We start from the raw sequence: 9503 nt of genomic DNA, 5'->3' as shown, positions 1-9503 counted from the left end.
TGTCCCTCTGGACCATAAAGGACTTGGAGATCCTCCAGCTTGTAATCACAAGTGGTTTATTTACAACATGAACAAAACTCCCTGCTCCCCACCATCTAAGACCATTGCTGGGACTGCTCAGGGACTAGCACCTTTTTCCTCTAGCCTCTCAAACCTTCTGGGGTCTGGCTTATAAACCCTGCTGGGCCAGCAGGGCAGCTACAGCTCATGGCCTAATCAAACCCCCCGGGAGGCGGCTCAGCCTGTGCCTACACACAGCTGCCTCCCCTCAGGCAATCAAGCCCCAGCCCAGATACCCCTTCTGCTGCCCCTGAGCTAGCTAAGTTAGCTTGGCAGGGAGCTGACCAGGGATTCATCTCCCAGCATCCTGTCACAAGGATATACAAATACAAGATAATCAAATATATATTTAGCTGAAATATGCAAAGTTGTGTAGTCAGATCAGTGCTTCCCACAGATATTTTTACAACCCTGCAGGGCCACCAGTCTCTGCCAGCTGCCCCCTCTCCCCCTACACTTCAGCCTGATGAAAGGAGTTCAGCATGGAGGCTGCCTCCCTCCTTGCTGATTTCCTGTCCGCCTGGCTGCAACAGGGAAACTGCACCCGTCCTATAGCCCTATGCGCTCCATCTGGGTCCCTAGGCAGTGGCTCCCTTCTGCAGCCAACAGGATGGGAGATCAGTGCTCCCCTCCTTCTGGCTCCAGCAGTGACCCCAGCACTTAGGCTCCCACGTAAAGCGCTTTGCCATGCTCCCTGCTGGAACCAGGGGGAGGGGAGTGCTGATTTCCCACCCCTTGGCTGCAGCAAAGAGCCTGCACCTGTCTTTTAGCCGCAAGGCAATATACTCTGCTTGGGTCCTGAGGTAGCGACTCCCTATGCAGCCAGTGGGAGGGGAGCGGAGCGGAGCAGCAGGTCACTTTGAAAGCCCCTGCGGGCTACAGGTTGGGAACCACTGTCTCAGATCAATAGCTGTGAATGTGAGTTTAGCCAATCTTGTGGATCACTCCGGGTGTGACAGAAATCACCTTTTCCTAGTGGAATGAGGAGGCCAGAGCTCCTCCTTATAGTAGCTGACTTAGACTTCATGCAGGCTAAGAGAATATGATTGTTTTAATTAAAGCAAAGCATCATGAAGGCACAAGGTAAGTGCTGATGATATGCAATTTCTTCCCAGTGGTCTGATAAGGTGCCAGGTCTGCATGGTCAAATGGCTAGCAGTGGCCTACATAATGCCCAAGGGCACATCTATTCTGCTGATGGCAGCATACTTGCTAGGGCAAGTACACAGATATTGCTAAACTCTGCTCGAGCTAGCATGCTTAAAATAGCAGCGTAGCACAGCTTGAACCAGCTGCCTGAGCACGACACCCCTCGACCTCCTGAGCATATATTCAGGCAGCTAGCCCTAGCAGCTGCCCATGCTACCCTGCAATTTTTAGCATGCTAGTTTTAGCAGACCTAGTGTCTGTCTGTCTGTCTCCTTGCTCTTCCCACCTGCAGTGTAGATATAGCCTAAGCAAAGTGGTGAACAAGGTGAAGAGGACTGAGACTAAAAATCAGGCATACTACTATGGCAATCACTGCAGTATCTGAATATTCCAGTGGTTAAGGAGGGTGTCATGTATGCCTTCTAAACAGGACATGAAGGATACGTGATTTTGCATTCTTTCAAAGTGTTAATGATGCTCTTCAGCTTTTTAGCCTTCCATCCTCCACCAAACCTTTGACTTGATGTCCCTGATTGATTATTTACTAAAATTTGCTTAATAGCTGCTAACCACTTTAGACACTGTAGTATCCATGAAACAGATTTGTAGCAATTATTAATGTCGCAGGTCTATCAATAGTCCTACAGTTTTATAACAACTGTGAAGTTCTCTATGGAGCTTATATTGTGTGCAAAGATGACTTGCAGCATTTCCAGTCCTCATTTCTAGCACCCTTTGGATATGTCTCTTAGAATATCTGTGAGACACTGTATGCCACATGCAGCAGTCAGAATTTTGAATGAGTTAGAACTGCGTATTTGCATTTTTTTAGACCCATGTGTTTTCAAGAAGCCAGTGGAAAACAATTTTTGAAAAGAAAAAAGCATATTTTTTTAATAAACTGTCTAGCTCAAACAGCTTTTTTTTTTTTAAATTTACTTTAAACATTGCATAATATTCCCCTTTGGGCTAATATTTGCCATGAGAAATTTCAAGTCAAAGTTTTGGAAAAGTTATAGGCAGCTAAAACAGGGCTTTGAAGGGAAATATCCTACAACTTTAACTAGGTCATCATTACTGTATTTTCATAAGCTAGTGAAAATGCCTGCTATCTAAGTTAGTTGTAGCTATAGAATTGCATATTTTGGGCTTCACTCTGAAAAGTTGCATATGAAATATAATTCATACATCTTGTTCAGAAATCTGTATAAGGAGTCAGAGACTATCTGGCATAACTTCTAACAAATTTGTTTTATGGTGAGAGCTGCCAAAATAGTTACTGATAATGCAGCAATACATGAGGTGTACCCCAAGAATCTGTCAAAATTGAAAAAAAGATTGCTACCTATTGCCAAATCTTTATATTTCATACTTTCATCTTACTTGAATTATAACAGACAGTCACAAGTTCCCAACACATCTACATTAAACTATATTCCACATATTTCTGATCAATCACTTGTATGTTCAATTCTCTCTTATCCTCATTACCTTTTTTTATTTTGGCTACCAACACAACTTTTTTTGCAAAAAGCTCCCTCCAGAATCTAATCCAAAAAACACTCTTAGATTGGCTGATGGAGAATAAGATCAGCTTTTAAAGGCTAAACACCTCATCACTTTAATAATGTGGTTATTCTTTGAAGCTTTATTAGGCCTGAGACACAAAGTCTGATTGCTAACATAGTTCTCCCACTGGGCAGCTATGGATTGTTAACACATCATTGAAACAGTTACTTAAAGAACTTGCATTTTATTGGGCTAAGTATTTCATGTTAGTATAGAGAGTATAATTAGAAGATTAGAGAAGCTCAACTTTACTTAGTATGCATTTTAGCTGACATCTGAGGAGTTCTTCCTCCAATAATAACTTAGGGCAACAGCATCACTCTTTAAAAATCTTCAAGTGACTGCAAAAAACAGCAAATGGTTCAAAATATGGTCTGGCAGGTATTAACAAGATAAAACAGGTAAACAAAACTGAACTGCCCCACCATATGTCAAGATGGTTGATATAGATAAAATATATATAGCTGAGAATGGACCTTCAAGGGCATAGTCAAGTTTGGCCTATCGGTATGCAGAATATATATGTGTATATGCATATATTTGTAAGTTGTGCTTTTGACTTCCTTTTTCCCTAGAATTCCTTCTTCCAGCACACTCTATTTTAGCTCTGCATTAGCTAACTTGCATCAAAATAGCACTGAAGACATGAGAACTTAGCTTTTAATTCTGGTTAGCAGCTCAAGTTCACCCCAGGCTCCCTTATAAGCTTTAACTTGAGCTGCTAACCCAAGTTAAAAGCCAAATTGCCACGTCTTCACTGCTATTTTAACTCAAGTGAACTAATGTGGGATAGCTAACTTGAGTTAAGACGACAATTTTTTTTGAAGTGTAGAAATAGCCTTAGTTTCATGGACCATGATCCTCAATTGGTGTAAATAGTCATAGCTCCATTGAAGTCAATGGGAGTTTGCCAATTTTTACCAGCTGTGGATCTGGTCCCCATATGTATAATTACACACACACACACACACACACACACACACCCCCACCCACCCACCCCCCTACATTAAAACAACATTATTAAGGTTCCAAAGTCAATCACTTACATGTTAGGAAGTACCAGAATTAAAGTTGCTTGTGGTCAATGACATTTCAAAAAAGGTATACAAAATTGGATGGAACTAGACAACAGTATATATTTCACACCTTCCCAAATGTGGCACAAAGATCTTTGAAGTACTAACTAGGTACTGTAGAGACAAAAAAATCTGTTTTACAAAACAACACAGTTAATAAATAATTGTGTTTTGTGAAATGTGTAATGAGCCTGGAGTTTCATGGGGTAAATTATACATTATTTGATGATGTGTTGTGTGACAAAAGTAGACAGAAAAATGTAATACCAGTGTAATATAATAATAATGTTGCCAGAAATATTTTATCAGAGTCCATTCCTGTTCCCAATAGGAGGAAATGGCAAACTCCCATTGACTTCAAATATGCAGAATAAAATCCTTCATCAATGAGCATCCTCAGGTCCCAAAAGTAACAGCAGCAGCATTAGGTCCTAAATTAGGATGAATTTACTTATTTTTCTGGTATTCCAATTTCACATATTTGTGATTTATGATTCTCTTCAGGCTCCTGAAATCATTGAGACTTCATTTCCTGCAATGTTGACAAGATTACTTTGTATACATTGCTATCTCTTGCAGAAAGAACACTGGACCTTTGACACTGGATGAAAAACATCATATGGAAATGGAATAGAATTAGAGTAGAACAACAGGTGAAAAAAAGTTTTTATGACTTGTTTTTCTATCATGAGAATGTTCCATACAATATTTTTCCATCTTGTTTCAAAAGTTCAGAATTCTTTCTGTAGCAACAGGCAATGCATATGCAATAATCTTGTCAATATTCCAAGAAAGAAAGTCTCTCTTATTTTGGGGATCTTTTTATGACACTGATTACACACTGAGAGTATGTCTACAGTGCAATAAAAGACCCAGGGCATAGCCATGGCTGGCCCAGGTCAGCAGACTCAGGCTTGTGGGGCTTGGACTGAGGGGCTATAAAACTGCAGTGTAGACATTTGGGCTCAGGCTGGAGCCTGAGCAATCAGAACCCACATATGGGATAGTGTCAAAGCATGGGGTCCAGCCTGAACCCAAACATCAACATTGCTATTTTAGAGCCCCACAAGTATGAGTCAGCTAAACCCGTATCACTGAAGAGTTCAACCTTGTCCTAGTTTTGCTACTCTTTACAATACAGGGAATTTTCTTTCAAAATTCCCTCAGAGTTCAACTGCCAAACAGGGTGGAATGATCATCATGCAATATGAAAATATACCTATCCCTAATTACGTTAGATTGGATAAGGGAGATAGCCACATGGGGCATTAAGGCCAGTTTAAATGTACACATTCCATGATAACTAGATTAAATAAATATAACTATTGGTAATATCAAACACTGTTTCTACTACCAAGGGGCAGGGAGAATAATTAGGCGCAGGCCTACATCTCAGGGTCAATGATCCAGAACAAGGCCCCTTTGCTTTCCTAGAGTTTCACTGTGAAGACATTGTGGCCAATAGTTACTACTACAGAAGTGAAAATAAGCAATGAAAGAGAGAAGGTTGAACTGAACCGAAAACGATTTGCAGTCAGTATAAATAGTCGCTTAAAAGTATAGATCTTCAAATGATTTCTATACAGCCAATGGAAATGTGCTTCTCCATAGGATTTGTGTGAAAACAGGTTTTGTTATTTCTTTAGAATTCTGAGATTTAAAGATTTCAAAGGCATTAATACTTACATATAAAAGATTTTTGGAAGTGTAACATTGCCACTTGCCTCAGTCCTACAATTTATCTTCAATAAACTCAGTGTGGAATTGAAACAAACCCTTCCCTTTCCTCACAGTTTTTGTCATGCTAATAGGCCATCTAATACTACTTCTTATGATCAGCTTCAATAGTGAGATATACTCTGGGTGATCATTGTCAGTAATGTTCTTTCCCAAATTTAAACAAAATGTTTCACCATGGCCAAATAAAAATTCACTTTCTCCTACCATTGTTTATTTGGATTGTTAATTCAGGCCTGGACCAGCACCTTTTTCATTCTATTTTCTAATCACATTTCTTTTGGAAATTACATATCTTTTGTCTTTAGAATTTCCATGGATTGTCCTTATTCTTTGGCCAATGCTGCTTTAGAGTCTGATCATCCGTTGGCCGTATGATGGGATCTGAAAAACCTAGTTATCTTATCCAAGAAGTTCTTATATAATCAACATGCTGTATAGGATCAATGAAACCGATGTTTGATTCTGCATAATTCTGTTTTGAATGGCAAATGGCATATACCTGAACACTGAGTGCATTGTAATGCTAAATAGCACTAAGCGAGATCCTCTGGACCCAATATTGTGTGAGGGTAACAGTCTATCAAGTTCCCAGGGGTGGTCATGGTGCATGAATGACCAAGGGTCAGTGGGTCATGAGAATTCAGAATTACCAAGCTAGCTCTAGAGCACTTCTACTGTATATATCCCTGAATTCCCAAGAGCCGCTGTGGTGCATGAGTGACCAGAGGCCACCAGGTCGTGAGAATTCAGAAAGCTCTAGCGTCCCACAGGCACCACTCTACCTAGGAACCAGCTCACCTCATGTTGCTTTCTCATGTACTGTCTTCAGCAGTGTCAAGATTTCAGCAAACTTTCAGCAAATCATGCTGACCAAGAAATGCCACAATTTTGAAAAATAAGACAGAACAACATGCATGTCTGGCTAATTCTAGAATGTAACCACAGAACAATATTTCCGTAAAACGGGCAACCATCACAAAATACATAACATGCCTTCCAGAGCACACACATGTATCATGTTTCATGATGCATGTGCAATAAAAGTTCCACATCATCTGCACAAACTTTTTACAACTTAAGAAAACAAACAAACAAACCATAAAAATGAATCTTGTGTAGTAGAAGGATTTTTCTACTCTCGGGTTTTGAATCTATTCATTTACTGCCATAGCTCTGAAAATGGGTGATCAGCAAGAGTCAACACTAATCTGAAAAATTCTGAAAAAAGAAGCTGAAGTTCTCTGAAACAGAACAGAGCGGATTTCTGTCTTTAATTTCTGGGACAATAGGAGCTCAGATATTATGGTGATGGGAATATAGACAGATAAATAGATAAACAAACGAAGAAGACTTTTTGGATGCATTAAACCAATAGCCTTGCTAAACATCAAAGCTAAGTGCTTCTGAAGTCTTCAGGTGCATCACTAACATGGAAGCCATTAGAAAGTGGAAAGAAGCAGACAAATGGGAACCTTCTTCAAAAAGAAAATCTCACTGGAAATCATGAGAATGGTATCAAAGAATCCTTTTTATTAAAATAGGATTTCTGAAGGTGGAACAGAAACTGTGAGGAACAGTAAAGGGGCCCTTAATGAAATTAATTAGAACTCAAGTAGAAAGTATTTGTGCATACAAGGAAAACCAGCATTATTTATCTTTTGTAGGTTTTTTTTTCCCCCCAAAAAGCAAAAGCCACCTAACTTTTCATTTAGTGGAAGCCTGCCGATTGCAACAAAGATAAGTTCAGATGACAGTACAGCCCCACAAAACCACAAACAGGGCAAACATCAAAGTTTTTGCTTAATTTCTCCTAACTAGTCTATTGTACAGGATTAGAGCTGGTGAGAAATTTTACTTGGTTTTTAGAAATGAGAGAGAATTTTGCATGATAGTTCCAAGAATGTTCTGAGTTTTGTCACATTTTACAAAAGTGAAAACTGACATTTTTTCACACTTCATAAAGGCATTAGAGGTCATAGATATCTTAAAATAAGAAAATTGAAATTGAATTAAGGGCAATATTGTGCTGACCACAGAGACCTTAATTATCTGACTCTCTGAATCTGCATTATTAGTGTATTGAACTGTATTATTAGTGTTCTCACTCCTGGGGTTACTGAATATTTTAAAAAGGAAGAATTAGGAGAAAAATCCCAAGTTTAAGAGGAGAAATACATATTTACTTCATATACCTCATAAACAGAGAATTAAAACCAAGGTGGCCAATTTTATTCCACTAAAATAAACCATACACTTTTTCTTTTCATATTTCAATAAATATTCTTCATCTTTTTATAATGCTACAATTTCTATGATCAACCTGACATCCCAGATTAGAATGCATCTTGAACTTCTGGCTGCAGGAACCCTTAGCTCAAATAAGAGAATAAATGAGCAATGAGCAGATTCCTGCAGAGCTACTGAAGACGTGAGATTTCCAACATAGATACATCACTATTTCCGAAATGGTAAGGAGGTGAAAGACGGGCAGCTCGTGAACTGCCTGTTCAGGGAAGCTAGCCCATGGCCCCATCCCTTCCACCCCTCTTCCATTAAAGCCCTGCCCCAGGTGGCCCAAGCACCAGCCAGGCCAGTTGGGTGGGCCTAGTCCTGGAGTGCCCCAGCACCAGTGCTGGCTGGCCCACATCCTAGCGCCATCCCACCCGAGCATCAGCCCACTCCCCCCCATGCCAGAGTGCCAGCCTGGCCTGCCCCAGCACCAAAGCAACCCAGACCCGGGCTGGCCGGTCCACATTAGGCCCTGGAGTGCTGCTGGTCTGCACTGTGCCGCGCCCCAGCTCCGCCCCACCCCAGCACTGGCCCACCACCACTGCCAGAGTGTCGACCAGGCCTGCCCCAGCGCCGAGTACCACCGCGCCTCCAGGGTATGGCTGTGAGGGAAGGCTTAGCCTTCCTTGGCCTTACATACCTGGCACCCATAGAGGAAACGTTAGGGTGCAGGAAAGGAGACAGATATGGCTGGGCTTAGTGGAAGAAAGGAGAAGTTAGAGATGAGAGAGTGAGGGTCAAGATAAAATTCAAAGGTTCAGAGAGGTTTGGATAAGCATTCAAACATTTTAGGAGTTTTAAACTGAACATTCAAATCTTTAGGGACTCTCCAATCCTTAAGACACTCACAAGAATGGCTTACTCCATTCTTGAATAGCCGGAATAGCCAGACTGTATTCTCTGTTACCAAACATGGACGAGGCCAGAGCGAACCATTCCTTTGTTACCTCCAGTCTAGGGTATGACCACATCAACATTAGGGAAGATTCAGCTCGTTTAAATTGCAGCAGCCTGCCTCATGAGCATTACCAGCTACCAAGACCATAACCCCCTGCTTCAGTGAAGGTGTCATAGGGGAAATGGTTTCTTGGCATATTATTAATTTCCCTTAAAATTAAGGGAAAATATCACTTTCCTTTTGGAGAGCCTAATATCTCTTTAAGCGAGCCCTCTTTGGTGCTTAGACCCCAGTTTCCAGACAGTGGAGAATATATCCCTGAAAACTGAAAGTTTGAAGGATAAGTGCAACAGGATTTAGGATCACATAGTTCATCAGCTCAGTAATCTTTTGCTTTCAGGGTGGAAAGTATATATTTACCTAGTGGATTATAATGTGTTTATTGCTAATATATTATTTGGAACATTGTCATTTGCTTACTTGTCAACTGTTTGTGTCATGTCTTCGTAAGTAACAAAGGTAATGGGATAAGCAAAACAATCCTCAACAAGATAATTCGTAACAAACCAATATATTTGCTTGAAAAGCCCTTGCAGGCAGGTGTATATTTACAATAACAGCCTAAATCCTTAGAGTTGTGCGGGCTCCCTAGTACACGAAGGGGTTCCATGTTGGCGTGACAAATCGATAAGGCAATCAGTCTTATTTATCTGAGAAGTGCA

This window comes from Emydura macquarii, unplaced genomic scaffold (genome assembly GCF_026122565.2).
Source record: "Emydura macquarii macquarii isolate MOO-44397 ecotype Brisbane River unplaced genomic scaffold, CSIRO-AGI_Emac_v2 contig_2362, whole genome shotgun sequence".
Taxonomy (NCBI): Eukaryota; Metazoa; Chordata; order Testudines; family Chelidae; genus Emydura; species Emydura macquarii.
Note: the sequence above shows the minus strand (reverse complement) of the source record.